At 40.0% G+C, this 18,131-nt stretch overlaps 1 long non-coding RNA gene across 1 annotated transcript in view; it reads left to right on the top strand.

The window, feature by feature from the left end:
• Positions 1-18,131, top strand: part of LOC134213600 (uncharacterized) — a 108,605-nt gene that overhangs the window by 54,560 nt on the left and 35,914 nt on the right. The gene's annotated exons all lie outside the window — the stretch shown is intronic.

Below are 18,131 nucleotides of genomic sequence, written 5' to 3'. Positions count from 1 at the left end.
TACAGTGTGGTAGAGTTAATTTGAATAGTACTAAACTAGTCTTATGGAAGTCAAAATTCAATTTCAAATCTACCTCAAACTATGGTGTCCCTAGGTCAGTTTAGTGACATACATTGTCTTGGTTAATTAGTTTGAGAGTTTGAATGAGGATTTATCTAGTATAATAACACATAAATTGTTAAACTGATCTTTGGAATGCGTTAAGCCAAGGCCTCATTTAGTCGGGCACCTAAACTTGTAGGTGACTCGCAAAATGGATTTGTTGTGGAGCCTGGATACATGCCCAAAGCGTCCCCATTCTTAAAGGATCTGGCATTGGTGCAGGAAAATTATTGCAGTTAAGAAATTTAAGTTGCACATTAGTTATTTTGACATTTTTTTTATTTATTTAAATCAACTTATTTAATCAGTTTTCTTTGTTTTAAGATTTGTGCTATTAGGATAGTTGGCTTATAAGGCAAACTGATTTAGCAAAATAATTAAATCCCAACTGTTAATGATTTACCGATTTTTTTGTTCTGACTCCCGAGTAAGTAATTCATATTTTGAAATCAATTTCTGAACATAACTGACAAAACCACTTGCTGAGCATCAGCAAAGCAAATATTGCTGAGCAAATATTACGAGCATCAGTTAAACACGCTACCCAGACGTAACCCAGAACTGGGGTGTTGTCGCCTCGCTGAATAGTATTTAATCAAATTATCTAGTTAAAACGTCAGGTATTTTCAAACATAACGAAAATTTAATTTTATTTTATTGTCTTGAAATTATTTAATACTGTATTATAAAAGCCTTATTGTGAAATTCCTGGAATTTCGGGGAATATTCGAAGAAGTATCGTTCAAACATTCATTTATGAATTCCTTCGATAAATACTCCAGGAATTAGTTCGGAAATAAATCAAGAAATTTATTTGATAATTCCTTCAGATATTCTTCCGAAAAGTTCCTTTTAAATAGCCTTAGAAGATTATTTTAGGAATTCTTCCTATTTTTCTGGGTATTCCTTCGGAAATTCCTTACAAAATTTCTCCGAAAATTCCTCAAGAATTTTCATTACGGATTTCTTCAGAAAATCCTTTACGAACTTCTTTCGGAAATTGCTTAAGGAATGCTTTAGGATTTTTTTCCACGAATTCCTACAATCTCCTTCGGAGACTCCTTGAGGAATTGCTTTAAATATTCCATTCGTTCTTTTAAGAATTTCTTCGGAATTTTGTTGAGAATTTCTTCGAAAATTTTTCCTTTTGAAATTGTTTCGGCATTTATTTCATGAATCGCTGGAAAAAGTTTTTCTAGATATTCATAAGGAATTAATTCAAATTTTGCCTAAGGAATTTCTTCAGAACTTCTTCCAGCAACTCCTTTAAAAATTTCTTCGGGAATTCTTCCGGTACTTCCTGCAGGAATTTCTTCAAAAATGCCTTCATCTTGCCTAAAGTCTTTGTTTGTTTGTTGTTTGTTTCTAAAATTCAATAAGTAACAACGTCGCAAACAATTTCATTTTCAATGAATTTGATAAAAAAAATCTGGAGAAATCTCCGAAGGAAATCTTGGAGGTTTTACGAATAATCTTTTAAAGAAGTCCCTGGAGGAATATTCGAATGAATTCCAGGCGGTATTTTTATTTTTATTTAAGAAATAAAATTCTGGAGGAATTCACAAATAAGTTTTTGGAGGCGTTTTAAAAGAAATTTTTATTGGGTTTAGTGCAGCAATTTCCAAATAAACTTTTGAAGGGATTCCCAAAAGAAAACCTGAATGGATTTTCACAAATAATTCCTAAAGGAACTTCTAAAAGATTTTTTGAAGGTAAAATACTTCCCTAAAGAATTCCTAAAGGAATTTCCAGAGGAATCGATAAAGGTATTTTTGAAGGATTTTATGATGGAATTTCCGAAGGAATTCTCAAAGGAAATTACGGAGAAAATCCTAATAGAATTTCAGAAAAAATACCTACTGGTTTTTCTGATGTAATTCCTAGGTTTCTCCAAGAATTCCTTTGGAATTTTTCTCAGTAATTTGCTCAGAAATTGCCTCAAAAAGTTCTACAAAAACTCCTCCGTAAACGAATTCCAGAAAGTTCTTCGGAAATTCTTTCGGATATTTCTTAAAATTTACTTCGGGATTACGTCAGAATTTCCTCCACGTATTCCTTTGTTTAAGAAAACCTTAGGAAATTCGTTAAGGTTCGTTCTTTTAGAAATTCCTTTGAAAATTTCTTAGGAAATTGCTTTAGGAATTGCTTTAGGAATTGCTTTAGGAATTGCTTTATAAAATCCTTTAGGAATTCTTTTGGATATTCCTTCCGAAAATCTTTTGCAAATTCCTTTTGAAATATCGACGGAAAATATTTTAGAATTCCTCCAAAATTCCTCCAGGGGTTTGGATATACCTTCCGAAAATCATTCGTAAATTCCTTTTGAAATATTGACGGAAAATATCTTAGAATTCCAAAATTCCTCTAGGGGTTCCTTAGCAAGTTCTTTGACAACTTTTCCTGAAATTCCCATAGGAATATTTTCAGAACTACCTTAAACAATTCCTTGGGAATTTCTACGGGTATCCTTTGAAAATTCTTTGGTAACTTTAGAAACAAGTTCTTGGACATTTCCCTCAATAATTCCGTCACAACATTCTCCATTTCTTTTGCATTTTTTCGGGAATCACAAAATTATAAAAAACTATTTATACTCTTTCGGAAACTAATTTTCGAATGAAATCCTGAAATAATATTCTACTGCAGCGGTTCTCAACCTTTTTCTTGAGAGGTACCCCTTCAAACTTTTGCATTAATTGAGGTACTCTTGATAATAGGCTTCTAAGCCTCTCGTAGACACGCTTTCTAGCCGCTTAAAAAGATGATTCTTTTGCATCCTGAAAGGACGCTTCTGAGCCTCTTAAAAGTATGCTTCTAAGCCTCTTGAAAGAAGAATTACGAGCTTCTTGAAGGTAGGCTTTCGAGCATCTTAAAAAGAGCCTTCCGAGCTTTTTGAAAGAAGGCTTGTGACCTTCTTAAAAGGAGGCTTCTTCTGCATCTTGAAAGGACGCTTCTGAGCCTCTTGAAAGTATGCTTCCAAGCTTCTTGAAAGAAAAATTCCGTGCCTCTTGAAGGGAGGCTTCCGATTCACTTAAAAATAGGCTGTCGAGTCTCTTAAAAAGAGCCTTCTGAGCTTTTTGAAAGCAGGCTTCTAGCCCTCTTAAAAGGAGGCTTCCGAGCCTCTTGAAAGGAGCTTCTGAAAGTTTGCTTCCAAATTTCTTGATAAGAGGCTTCTGAGCCCCTTGTAAAGAGGCTTTCGAGCATCTTGAATGGTGGCTTTTGAGCTACTTAAAAGGAGGCTTCCTATGCATTTTTAAAGGATGCTTCTGAACCTCTTGAAAGTATGCTTCCAACCCACTTGGAAGAAGAGTTCCGAGCCTCTTGAAAGGAGGCTTTCGAGCCTTTTGAAAGAAGGTTTTCGAGCTTCTTGAGAGGAGGCTTCCAAGCCTCTTGACAGAAGGCTTCCAAGTCTCTTCAATGGAGGCTTTCGAGCCTCTTGAAAAGAGCCTTTTGAAAAGAACCTTCCGAGCCTCTTGAATGAAGGCTTCCAAGTTTTTTGAAAAAGGCTTCCGACCCCTTGAGAGATTTTTGAAAGAAGACTTCCGAATTTCTTAAAACGAGGCATCCGGGACTCTTGGAAGAAGACAAAGGCCTTTTGAAAGGAGACTTCCGAACCTTTTGAAAGAACCCAGTCAACACAAAATCATATATGATGCAGCATAAGATGCTAGAGTGGAGACGATATACGTACATGTTGTATGGGGAAATACCTATATTGCCTCCACTTTAGCATCTTATTCGGCATTATATACAATCTTGTTGTGACTGGGAAGGCTTCTGAACATCTTGAAAGGAGGCATTCGAGCTTTCGAGAAGCGTAGAAGAATGCTTTTTGTTCTCTTGCCACAAAGCAACCGAGCTTTTCTGGAAAAAAAGCCTTCATGCCTCTCAAACGGAGGCTTCCTAACCTTTAGATTCTAGATTTTGGTTCAAAATGTTTCTAACGTATTTGTCAACATTTTGTTTAGATCAGGTAGATTGCAATAAATATTTTTTTAAATTTGCTTTTTGTCCGATTGTTTTTTTTTTTCGTTCAGCAACCCTTCATACGCTGTTCTGGTTTAGGAGGGCAGGGTTCAATTGGCTTTGATTTACTGATCGCCATGCATATTATGTACAAGACAAAGTTTTGAAATAAAATATACACAATTATCTAAACTTTTTCAATAAGCTCCGATTGGAATTGAAATACGTCCGCCATTATGCATTTTTGCCCGAGGTACCCCATAGGGCCAGTGAAGGTACCCCCAGGGGTACATATACCCCAGGTTGAGAACCGCTGTTCTACGGTTTTACCCCAGGTTGAGAACCGCTGTTCTACGGTTTTACCTGTGGTTTTACTAAAGGAATTTCCCAACGAGAACCTTAATGGTTTTTGAAAAAATGCCTTCATGGAGTTTTCGCAGAATTTCTTATGGGGTTTTACAAAGGAATTTCTAATGAAACTTAGAAAAAAAATGTAGTTTCCTCCGGAAATCCCTTCAGGAACTCCACGAAGAACTTTTTTGGCATATTTTACCAATTTTTAAGAAAAATATTCAGTTTGGTTGGTCGTCGTGCCCAAGTCTTATTCAGCCAGAGCTCATATTAGTTATGTTGATCATCTATTGAGATTTGTGCATACAAAAACGCGAGGTGGGGAGTAAACTGTCCATTGTGGTTGTCATTAGTGGACTCCATCGTGAATGCCCTTCCAGGATCTAAGGGTCACAGCAGATGAACGAAGAAGCACTTCAAATTCTCTAAATATACTAGATACGCAGCCGCTCAAACATTGCCCAATTGTATATGTAACTCAAAGAATAGTAGTTAGAATTTTTCTGAAATTTAGATATATTGAGAAGTAAATCGACTGGAGTTTATCAAAATCCTGAATTGGGAAAACTTTTGGAAAAAAATATTAACAAATTAGTCCTATGACACCGAAGTCTAATTCTCAATACTGCTCAAGGGATACGAAAAGTGAAGCAGGATTCGTTGTTAAATTTTGATTCATCAAAATCAGAGAATGATAAAATAATTGTAGTTTAAATAACATTTTGAGATCAGGTACTTATTAGTGTCGCTGGTAATTTACTATGGAATGTGCTGTTTGATGATCGACAAACATAGAATATTTCAATTTTAATCCACTGAAGTCGATTTTTATACGGTGTGAATCAAAACCACGTGAATTCAAAAATCCGCGTTAAAATTGTTTTTTTTGCCACTGATTTTTTCATCCACGCCGGTTCACGCCGCCGCCGATAAAAGCCAACGGCGCGCCGCCGTGACGCCGCCGCCGCCGGAGCAAAAGTGACCACTACGCCGCCGCCGCCGATTATATGACCGGCGCACAGGTCTACTCAAAGGAAAAGTCCTTTGAGGCAATATAACTCACGAACGAATAGACCGATTTACAAGATTCTTTCACTAATCGATTCGCCTTGGAACCAGGAAAACTGATTTTTATATACTGAAGATTAGTTTTTTTTATTATTTTCACAAAATAGCCTACATTTTTTGTTTTTTGCCATTACTTTTTGAGAGAAGTCTGGCATGATACAAATTAAAAATCTGTCAACAAAAAAATAGTTTTTTCATTTTTTAAATTAAGTTTTTATAACTAAAAATGTGACTCTATATTAAGGATGTCTCAGTTTGGAACTTCTTTATGCTCTTGCCTTATATTTATCAAAATTTATTCTTCTAAAAGAAAGGCTTCTTCCGCCTAATATATTTGTGGAAACCATTTCGATATCCGTTAAAATGAGATTCTTAAAATTCATAACATTTTAAGTATTTCAGAAAATCCAGATTGAGTTAAATGTAATCTAAGCTCTAAAAGTTCTGAAAATTATAAAAAGGATTTTGAATTGGATAAACTTGAAAACATTGAAAATAACGTGATTCACTTTCAATTTTAACTTCTAAGTAACTCTAAGAGCCTAAGAAGTAGTTTCCATGTAAGTATATTTTACAACATTTGAAAATTATTAATTTGAACGATTTTCAAACAGACATAGCTCAAATTAAAAAGTAGTATTCAGATAAAAAATGGTCTACAGTGCACGTAAGCCCATTGGTATTCCAAAAAGAATTTTGATTACGGTATTAAAAATTGGATTTTTTGCACTGAAAAATTACTGCCATCACAATTTTTATGAATTGTCCGGAGGACCTCCAGTGGCCACTCAGATTCATGACCCAAGCCTCTTGGAAAGAGGCGTAATTGCATTGGTATTCCAAAACAGAAATTTGATGCGGTATTAAAAATTGGATTATTTGCACGGAAAAATTACTGCCATCACAATTTTTATGAATTGTCCGGGAGACCTGCAGTGGCCACTCAGATTCATGAGCCGAGCCTCTTGGAAGGAGGCTTCCGAGCCTCTTGGAAGGAGGCTCCCGAGCCGCTTGGAAGGAGGCTCCCGAGCCTCTTGAAAGGAAGCTTCCGAGCCTATTGGAAGGAGGCTCCCGAGCCTCTTGGAAGGAAGCTTCCGAGACTCTTGGAAGGAGGCTCCCGAGCCTCTTGGATGGAAGCTTCCGAGCCTTTTGAAAAGAAGCTACTGAGCTTTTCGGAAGTAGGTCTCAGACCCTTGAAATGGAAGCTTCCGAACCTTATGATTCTAGATTTTATTCACTCGATGTTCTGTCTTTTACGTCTTCTACAATCCAACTGGAACTTGACATGCTTTTCAACTTGATCACCAACATGCATGTACAATACAAGGTTTTGAAATAAAAAAATTACACAATTATCAAAACTGTTTCAATACGTTTTTATTGAAATTCTAATATATCCGCCATTACGCATCTCTGTCCGAGGTACCCTTGGGGCCAGAAAATGTACCCTCAGGGGTACATGTTCCCCAGGTTGAGAACCGCTGATGTAGCCAATTTTGAAGCCGATTTTCGTACCGAATAATTCAATCAACGATTGTTATAATATTGATATAAAGGTATCAGCCTCTGTTACGTACTAATACCGTTAGTTGGATTAATTACGGTTTTTATAAATATATCAGGAATTGAAACTAAAAGCTTCAAAATCATAATGAATGAACACTTCGCGAAATTCCCAAGAAGATATTAATCTCTTGAAAGAAATAATAGGTCATAGAAAAATACGAAATTCTCTTCTATAAACAGCAATAATTGTAAAGTAAATGAATTATTGTATTTTTTACTGAAATGTTTTTATTTTTTTACTACTTTCAAATTTCATTGTTTTATTGGAACAAATTTATTGCTAATTTTGACCATTCTAAACCAAGGTTGGAAGCTTCCTTGATGTTACGAAACCTCTGTGAATTACCTATTTCTTCAATTTAACTAAAGTAGTTATATGTTCCTTGTCTATTTAGCATGCCTCTGGAACATTGTTCAAAATTGATAAAAAATAATACTACTCTACTGGTTTACAATTGGTACATTGGCCTTAAAGAAAAGATAAAAAATTCAAATTAAACTTCTGTAGTCGATTGTATGGTAACACTGCACCACACAACTCGTCAATCGTGATCGTAGTCGATTTGCGCCTTCAATGGTCACATAGCTACAATCTGCCAGCTCAAGGTATCTCAAGTTGGGATAAAGATCGGGCAACTTCAGCAGATTCAAAATCCTACTCGACGGCATACCTATCACTGGCGTTTGGGGATCTTCCAGAATAAGTTCTTCCAGTTGGTTCAGAAAGCGAAGGCCTGTGAAAAAACTGTCACCATAGCCGCAGGATACCGTTAGTCGCTTAAGCTTACTGAAGTTTTTACAAATACACGTCATGATACAGTTTGGTTTAGAATTCGCGAAAAGTTCTGCACGCATATCGATCACGTTCGGAAGCAACTGTCGGAATTCTTCGATTACACTGGAATCACTATTCCGGCTGAGCAACGACAGGCTGAGTTGCTTTACATTCACCAATGGGTGGCCGTAGTTGATAATCGGGAAATCGTTTCTTCCGGAGAGACTCAAAGTCTGTGGAATAAAATAAATGCATTAGCCCAAATGTATTACGCAACATATTTTGCTTAAATAAACAACGCAGAAGGGAACGAGTTTATACAATCCCATTGAATTCCATTGTATGTATATGGGATTGTATAAACTCGTCTTATGACAGGTGAAAACATTCCACTAAAAAGCTCAAAATAATTTTCTTAGCAGAAGGGAACTTACCTTAAGACTTTTAAGAAGCTTTAACAAGCAGAACGAGTTAGAATTTAACGAATTGTAATTAAATTTTAATTCTTGAATATCGGGACACGCTTTGGTGAGTACGTCGAGCACTATCTCACTGATGTTGAAGGTGAGTTCGACTTTTTTCAAGTATTTAAACCCAGCAAAGAATGTCTGCAAACTTGTACACCTAGTTTCAGAATCTCAACGTTTGGAAACTGTAGATCATCGAGTGGGACGAAATAGTCCACTGATACCCACTCCAGACTCTTCAGCTGTGGTGCCAGTCGACGTATTACTGGGATGGATCTATTTGCATCCATTGCGTCGTAGAATTTTATACTCAAGTGCGATAAGTTCGCGGCACACAGATTCCGGATTTGTAGTACGTTTATCATTGAGTGCAAGGCACGCATTTTATTCATCTCGGGATAGCACAAATGGAAACGATTCAGGTCCGAAGCGTGCACTCTGACTATCAGCTGCTCCAGGTTTGGCGAACGAACTAACACGTTACATAGTTCTTCTTCAGATAAATCGTTGAAACAGCAGAAGCTCTCCAAATTGGCACCGAGCACATCTAGAATATCGTTGATCTTCTCGTAATTGTGTATAAAATGTGACATTATCTCGACATTACGATATGAACGGGAGCTTTTCCGGAGGTATTGCATCACAGGACTATTGTGCTCTAAGCTTAGACTGAGAGTTATTTTGCGTAGGAATTTGACATTGAAAGCCAGATTGCTCCATAGTTGACACACCAATGAAGCTGACTTACGATCACTCAACGGAAGAAAGGAAAATATGTGCCCTATCGGTTCCACCGGAAGGTGTGTCAGAAGTAGTCTTTCGGTAGCCATATGCTGCACTGTATCTTTGCGAGGAATAGTTGAAACATTCGGCGATGCATGCTTTTAATCTAGTTATAGGTATGATTAATCGTCATAAACATCAAGTACTGATACCGAGGTGTCTGGCTACCACGTATGTTTATTGTTTTGCCAGTGAGCCGATTAAGTTATTTTGAAAACTCGTATCTACCTGTACAGTAATTAGCTTCTTCTGGCGAAGACCCATGAAAGGTTGAATATCTAGATTCAATATTCCTTTATACTGGCCGAACACAGCATGGAATGAAATGAGTAGTTGTGTCGTTCAAAGGGGAACACTCTGGAAGTGTGTGTGTGTACAAATTTTGTAGACACACTTTTTGAAACTTGGCATTATCCGATTTACTCGCAACAAGTTGCATTCGACGGGAAATGTGGTCCCATTGTTTGCTATTGAATGGCCCGATCGGACATTGAATTTAGAAATTAAAAAATTATCATTTGATAAAGTGGTATTTGCTTTTACTTACATGTGATGACCGATTTTGCAACATATGCTTTTTCTTAGGGAATCTTTGAGACACTCTCAATCAAACCAGGTGGCCCTGCTCTTGGCTCGTCTGGGTCTTGGATAATCGGAAAACAGACTTCAAGGTCACATTTAATATGTGTTTAGCTTTCCAAATTCTGTAAGGAAACAAATCATTATTTTTAATCATATAAAAATATCGATATTATAAAATCGTCCTCTTCGGCATTCGGTTCTTTACAAGACAGCGAAGCTTTCAGAGAGAATTCCGTGATTTGATCTGCACCGTTTTCTGATGATACGCAACTCTGTTGAAAATGGATAAATCTATAAACAAGGGATTGAATAGCGTTAAATTTTTAATACTTTTTGTTTCTAGTGGACATAAATCAGTGATGAGAACTCACGTTTGGCGGAGCAACATTTAGCGCTCTCCGGAGCTGTTCTCTCATATGGTCGGGGTTCTGCCAAATCACAACAAGCGTCAATGATCCCCAAAAATCCCCAAAATGTTCGTGTAACAGATTCAATTAATCACAAATCGCATCGGACATCGTTCAACGCCATAACTGAGGATATCCTACAACAAATGCACGCATAATTTGATATAAAATTCCGTTTTCCTTTTGCGAACAAAATATCACAAGTCAATCAAAAAGCCGCTTGGTGCGGTTTGGCTGAACCCCGACCATATAGACAAAGACAATTTGAATGTTTTCAGTTCCTGTCAAATGAAAAATGCTAACTGTTTTATGGTAATAAATAAAAAAAAACATTTTAATTCACCGAGTAGTGATACTGCCTTTCTCGCATTTAGTGAAGACACCAACCTTATATGGAGCTTATATGGTCCGATGTAGCAATTTCTTCATAACTTTTAAACGCAACGGTCAATCGTTATCAAATTCAATAGTGATCAACAAGGCTTTGTCCCCTGTCGAATAAAATTTGTTGCGAGAAAATCGGTTAAAGATTACTATACGAAAAGTTGTCTAATGTTTTTCTTAGATTTTGTGCACACACATACACACACATACACACACACATACACACACATACACACACACATACACACATACATACACACGGACAGACAGACATGTGCTCAGGTTATCGAGCTGAGTCGATTGGTATATAACACTATGGGTCTCTGAGGCTTCTATAAAAAGTTCGTTTTCGGAGTGAAATGATAGCCTTTCGGTGCCACTTTGTTGTACGAGAAAGGCAAAAAGTTATAACAAACGTTTCTTGCACGCCAATTTGTAAATATTGTCCATATATGGCCGATCTCCCATTTGACGTCGATTTGGGGCTTCTACTTCATTGGCATTACATCCCGCATCCTCGCAGCTTAGTGTTCATTAACCTTAGTAAGATGTTGGGGTCAATATGACCCAAAACGGAACTTCAAAGTAGAATAACTTTTTACCTGATAATCCGATCGTTCTGAAATTTCTTGACTTTTAATATTTTGTGGAAATGAAGCATCTGACATGAAAAAAGTATTTTAAGGTGCAACAGGAACGACCCCACAAAAAAAGTTACGAATAAGATGTTAGGGTCATATTGACCCAGAAATGTAAATGCTTATAAAACAGTCAAATTATAACCGAATTACAAAATTTATATACCGTTCGAAAGATTAACTCATCAATTTTGTGGCTAGGTGGTGATATGCTGATTCTGGAGACAATGGCCACCGGGAAACGACTTCCACGGAGACCTTGTCGGTCATATAAGGGGAGCATAAAAATCGCTCCATATATGCCATTCGATCGCTAATTTTTCATATATTCTCTTAAAACGGTAATGTATGGTCCATGAGAGGGCTTCCGACGAAAGTGGCCACTCCTGGTACATGCAAGGTGCCCCCGGGGAACCCGCAGGAGGGGACATTTCCGTTTTAGCACCAAAATATACCGTGCGGCGGCTCTGTCGTCATGATTTTCCACAAAATAGATAATAATGCGCTTGAAATCGATAAAAGACCACATTGGCCACTCCTGGTACATGCAAGGTGCCCCCGGGGAACCCGCAGGAGGGGACATTTCCGTTTTAGCACCAAAATATGCCGTGCGGCGGCTCTTTTGTCATGATTTTCCACCAATCAGATGGTTATGCGCTTGAAATCGATAAGTGACCACATTGGCCACTCCTGGTACATGCAAGGTGCCCCCGGGGAATCCGCAGGAGGGGACATTTCCGTTGTAGCACCAAAATATACCGTGCGGCGGCTCTGTCGTCATGATTTTCCACAAAATAGATGATAATGCGCTTGAAATCGATGAAAGACCACATTGGCCACTCCTGGTACATGCAAGGTGCCCCCGGGGTACCCGCAGGAGGGGAAATTTCCGTTTTAGCACCAAAATATGCCGTGCGGCGGCTCTTTTGTCATGATTCTCCACCAAACTGATGGTTATGCGCTTGAAATCGATAAATGATCACATTGGCCACTCCTGGTACATGCAAGGTGCCCCCGGGGAACCCACAGGAGGGGACATTCCCGTTTTAGCACCAAAATATGCCGTGCGGCAGCTCTGTCGTCATGATTTTCCACAAAATAGATGATAATGCGCTTGAAATCGATAAAAGACCACATTGGCCACTCCTGGTACATACAAGGTGCCCCCGGGGAACCCGCAGGAGGGGATATTTCCGTTTTAGCACCAAAAATATGCCGTGCGGTGGCTCTTTTGTCATGAGTTTCCACCAAACAGATGGTTATGCGCTTGAAATCGATAAATGACCACATTGGCCACTCCTGGTACATGCAAAGTGCCCCCGGGGAATCCGCAGGAGGGGACATTTCCGTTGTAGCACCAAAATATACCGTGCGGCAGCTCTGTCGTCATGATTTTCCACCAAACAGATGGTTATGCGCTTGAAATCGATAAATGACCACATTGACCACTGCTGGTACAAGCAAGGTGCCCCCGGGTATTCCGTATGAGAAGACATTTCCGCACCAAAATATGCCGTGCGGCGTCTCTTTCGTCATGATTTTCCACAAAATAGATGATTATGCGCTTGAAATCGATAAGTGACCACATTGGCAACGCCTGGAACCTATGAGGGGGGCCCAGGGAACCCGTAGAAGGGGACATTTCCATTTTTACACCAATATAAGCCGTGCGGCGGCTCTTTTGGTGTTTTCCCATCGAACAGATGGACGTGCGCTCGAAATCGATAAGTGACCACATTGGCTACATTTGAAACCTATGAGGCTCCCTCGGAGAATACGTAGAAGATGGCATTTCCATTTTTACACCAACATATGTCATGCGGCAGCTCTGTCGCCGTGATTTTCCTCCAAATAGGTGCCCTCGAAATCGATTATTGACATATTGTCCACCCTTAGAACCTATGAGGTGCCCCCGGGAGCCCGTAGAAGAGTACATTTTCATTTTAACACCAAAATATGCCGTGCGGTGGCTCTTTCTTTGTTATTTTCTACCAAACAGATGGTCATGTGCTTGGAGTTGATTAGTGATATTGTCTACTCTCGGAACCTTTGAGATGCCCTGCGAACCCGTAGGAGAAGACATTTTCATGGTTATATCAAATGTACTGTGCCGCTTGCGGCAGCTCTATCTTCGTCTATCATTGTCTACCCTGGCCACAAGTCTTCAAAAAGTTGGTTATGCGCTTGAAATTGTTCTTCATTTGAAATTGAGTATACTGAGTCAAATTAAAAAATAGTTTCTGGGCTACTGTGATGATTCCTTCGGACAGCTCTCCAAGGATTTTCTATTCCGCATCTCGATATTACCATTAGTCGATGGTTCCTTCAATATCGACTCATAGAAGTTTGAGGCTTTCACCGATCGCCGTGGACAATGATATGAAAACGCAACATTTTGATATAAAAAAAATCTCTCTTTCTGTGAGACTCCTGCGGGTACCTTGTAGGTTGTAGATATTAAGTTCAGAATGAATGACCTATTTGATAGAAAAAAAAACAAGATTAATCTACCTAGTGGTGATGGTGCCTTTATCGTTCGTTCAAAAGGGTTGAGAAATACATAAGAAAAGTCTAATATAACACTAATAGGTAGATAGCTCTTATTTTTCATATTTGTTTATTTGCATTTTAAAACTTTCTGCTGAACGCAACTTATTACAAGCCAATCGGATGAGCATAAGTGCCAGAAAAGTGATTTTCCCATGTAGCTGCTGAAATTAGTATTTTGGCCATAACTTCGTAGCCCATAGTCCGATCTGGCCAATTTTCAATAGGAAACAATGAGGCAGGATTTTCGTCGAATGCTATTTACTGCGAGCAATTCAGTTGAGGAAAAGTTCCTCAAAAGTGAGTTAGATTTTGTGTGCACAGACACTTTCAATAAATTCTTCATGGCACTCCACAATTACCGAAATTGGGCTTGGGGTTCCCCCGGGTTGATATTAGATTTCAAGAGCATTACCAACTATTTGATGGAAAATTATAGTGAAAGAGCCGCTGCACGGCATGTCTTTAAGGGCCGATTTCCACGTAAAGTTTTTTCACGCTGCTTGCACGCCGCGTTCACGCAAGGTACCCGGCATCAAATGGAGTAATGCACACGTAAACGTGTGCACGACTACATTTGATGCCGGATACCTTGCGTGGACGTGGCGTGCACGCAGCTTGAAAACACGCTACGTGGGCATCGGCCCTAAATAAGAGTAAGACTAAGAACAGAAATGTCCTCCCCTATGAGCTCCACGGCGGTACTTCATAGGCTCCAAAATGGAAAATATGGTCACTTATTCATTTCGGTATAAAAACGGAAATGTCACCATCTACGGGTTCCCCGTGGGCATCTCATGGGTTCCAAGAGTGGCCAATGTGGTCACTTATCGATTTCAAGCGCATAATCATCTATTTTGTGGAAAATCATGACGAAAGAGCCGCCGCACGACATATTTCGGTGTTAAACGGAAATGTCATCTTCTACGTGTTCTCCGAGGGAGCCTCATAGGTTTCAAATGTAGCCAATGTGGTTCAAGAGTGGCCAATGTGATCACTTATTGATTTCGAGCGAATAACCATCTCTTTGGTGGGAAAACACACCAAAAGAGCCGCCGCTCGGCATATTTCGGTGTTAAAACGGAAATATCCCATTCTACGGGTTCCCTGGGGGACCCCTGGTAGACTCCAAGAGCGGCCAATGTGGTCAATTATCGATTTCAAGCGCATAATCATCTATTTTGTCCCCCTGTCATAAGACGAGTTTATACAATCCCATTGAATTCCACCACTTAATTGTATCTGGACAGATACGTATTTCGACCTCAAAAGTGGCCGTCTTCAGTGTCTCGTACTTGACTCGACTCGACTCGAAAGTCGAGTCAAGTACGAGACACTGAAGACGGCCTTACTTTTGAGGTCGAAATACGTATCTGTCCAGATACAATTAAGTGGTGGAATTCAATGGGATTGTATAAACTCGTCTTATGACAGGTGAAAACATTCCACTAAAAAGCTCAAAATAATTTTCTTATCTATTTTGTGGAAAATCATGACGAAAGAGCTGCCGCACGGCATATTTTGTTGTTAAAATGGAAATATCCTCTTTTACGGATTCCTCGAGGGCACCGCATAGGCTCCAAGAGTGGCCAATGTGGTCACTTATCGATTTCGAGCGCATAATCATCTATTTTGTGGAAAATCATGATGAAAGAGCCGCAGCACCGCACATGTTGGTGCCAGAACGGAAATGTCCTCTCCTACGGGTTCCCTGGGGGCACCTTGCATATACAAGGAGTGGCCAATGTGATCATTTATCGATTTCAAGCGCATGACCATCTGTTTGGTGGAAAATCATGATAAAAGAGCCGCCACACGACATATTTTGGTGTTAAAACGGAAATGTCCCCTTTTACGGGTTTCCCGAGGGCACCTCATAGGCTCCAAGAGTGGCCAATGTGGCCAATTATCGATTTCGAGCGCATTATCATCTATTTTGTGGAAAATCATGACGAATGAGAAACCGCATGGCATATTTTGGAGTTTAAACGGAAATATTCCTTTCTACGGGTTCCCCAAGGGCACCTCATAGGTTTCAAGAGTGGCCAATGTGGTCAATTATCGATTTCGAGCACATAATCATCTATTTTGTGGAAAACCATGACGAAAGAGCTATCGCACGACATATTTTGGTATTAAAACGGAAATGTCCCCTTTTACGGGTTCCACGGGGGCACCTCATAGGCTCCAAGAGTGGCCAATGTGGTCACTTAGCGATTTCAAGCGCATTATCATATATTTTGTGGAAAATCATGACGACAGAGCCGCCGCACAGTATATTTTGGTGCTAAAACGGAAATGTCCCTTCCTGTGGGTTCCTCGGGGGCACCTTGCATGTACCAGGAATGGCCACTTTCATCAGAAGCCCTCTCATGGACCATACATTACCGTTTTAAGAGAACCTATGAAGAATTAGCGATCGAATGGCATATATAGAGCGATTTTTATGTTCCTTATATGACCGACAAGGTCCCTCGGTAGTCGTTTCCGGTGCCATTGTCTCCAGAACCAGCTATATCACACATAGCCACAAAATTGATGAGTTTATCTTTCGAACGGTATATAAACTTTGCAATTCGGTTATAATTTGACTGTTTTATAAGCATTTACATTTCTGGGTCAATATGACCCCAACATCTTATTCGTAAGTTTTTCTAATATCCGAAGAAGGTTAAGCACCTCCACAGTGATTTATCGAGGTTTCTAAGCCAAGTTACCATTCTGCATTCGTATACCATGAGGCTAACACGCTAACAGCTGAATGTCTTTAAAGTTGAGCAGAAATCAGCAAGTCCAACAGCAAATTTTATCGGTAGCCATGTGCACATCAACACACGTCACAATATTTTGCACACCAATGACATACCTATTTTATGAAAGAGCCTATGAAAAGATGAGAGCAGGTAATAGAAATTCATCTATATCATATGAAATACAAAATAGTCTTTTGAAATCATTGAAAATTGTTTCATAAGTGGTGTATTCTGGGAATCTGTGTTATTTCCTCAGTGTACGATAAGTTTCAATCAAACCATCAAACGTAGTTCGTGAATACTCCTAATGCGTACTATTGATACTGGTACCTCTTATTCCTACTGGAAGCGATCGCGGTACTGGAAATTTTAATAAAGATCGTGTAACCACTTAGGTGGCCGTGTCAGATCAGTTTTTCTGTGATTTCATCCGCTAACAATTGAACGGTTCCAAGAGGCCTGAGCCCCTTCCAAGAGGCTCGGAAGCCTCCTTCCAAGAGGCTGAAGCCCCCAAGAGGCTCGAAGCTCCTTCCAAGAGGCCTCGAAGCCCCTTCCAAGAGGCTCAGCCTCCACAGGCCTGGAAGCCTCCTCCAAGAGGCCCGAAGCTCCTTCCAAGAGGCCTCAAGTCCTCCAAGAGGCCTCGGAAGCTCCTTCCAAGGGCCTCGAAGCCCTCCAAGGCCTCGGAAGCCCCTCCAAGAGGCTCGGAAGCCCCTTCCAAGAGGCCTGGAAGCCTCCTCCAAGAGGCCTGAAAGCCCTCCAAGAGGCTCCGAGCCTCCTTCCAAGAGGCCTGAAGCCTTCTCCAAGAGGCCTCGGAAGCCCTTCCAAGAGGCCTCGGAAGCCTCCTCCAAGGGCCTAGCCTCCTCCAAGAGGCCCGGAGCCCTCCAAGAGGCTGAAGCCTCCTCCAAGAGGCCTCGGAGCCTCCTCCAAGAGGCCCGGCCTCCCTTCCAAGAGGCCCGAGGCCTCCAAGAGCCGAGGCCTCTTCCAAGAGGCTCGGAAGCCTCCTCCAAGAGGCCTGAAGTCCCTCCTCCAAGAGGCCTGAAGCCTCCTTCCAAGAGGCCTGAAGCCCTCCTTCCAAGAGGCCTGAAGCCCCCCAAGAGGCCTGAAGCCTTCCAAGAGGCTCGAGCTCCTTCCAAGAGGCCGGAAGCTCCAAAGGCCTGAAGCCTCATTCCAATAGAGTCCTCGAGCCGAGTCAAATACGAGACACTGAAGACGCCCTTCCTGTTGAGGTCGAAATACGTATCTGTTAAAGGTACAATGAAGTAAGATAGTTAATTTAAATTTTTCTTGGATACAGGTTCTGCGCGATAATCTTTTCTCTGTTCTGGTATTTAGTAGGACCCGAGCAAAGCTTGAGAGCAAATCGATATCTTGTTTTGATGTTGTGAAATCGCCGATTATGATTACTTAATTTGATATCTTTTTGATCGATTTAACAGTTAAAATAACAAAACGTATAGCAGAAAAATCTTACTGTGACACAAATCGAAAACAATTCCTGCTATCGATGAGAGCAAGTCGAAAACAACTCTGATATCGGTTTCGATAATAAAATAAGTACACCCAGGTTTTTTTACGCGGTTGAATTCATTAATTCTCGGTTAACCTGAACTTTACAGCTTTGTAAATACCCCTGAATTTTCTTTGATTTTTGTGAATTTTTCGTGGGTTAACTCATTGTTTCATTGACGCTGAAGGTCTTAAACGACCAAAAGCAATACGTAACCGGAACGAAGCATACTGAT

The sequence above is a fragment of the Armigeres subalbatus genome, chromosome 2 (assembly GCF_024139115.2).
Source record: "Armigeres subalbatus isolate Guangzhou_Male chromosome 2, GZ_Asu_2, whole genome shotgun sequence".
NCBI lineage: Eukaryota > Metazoa > Arthropoda > Insecta > Diptera > Culicidae > Armigeres > Armigeres subalbatus.
The sequence above is the reverse complement of the archived record's forward strand: the minus strand, read 5'-3'. Positions and strand labels throughout refer to the sequence as shown.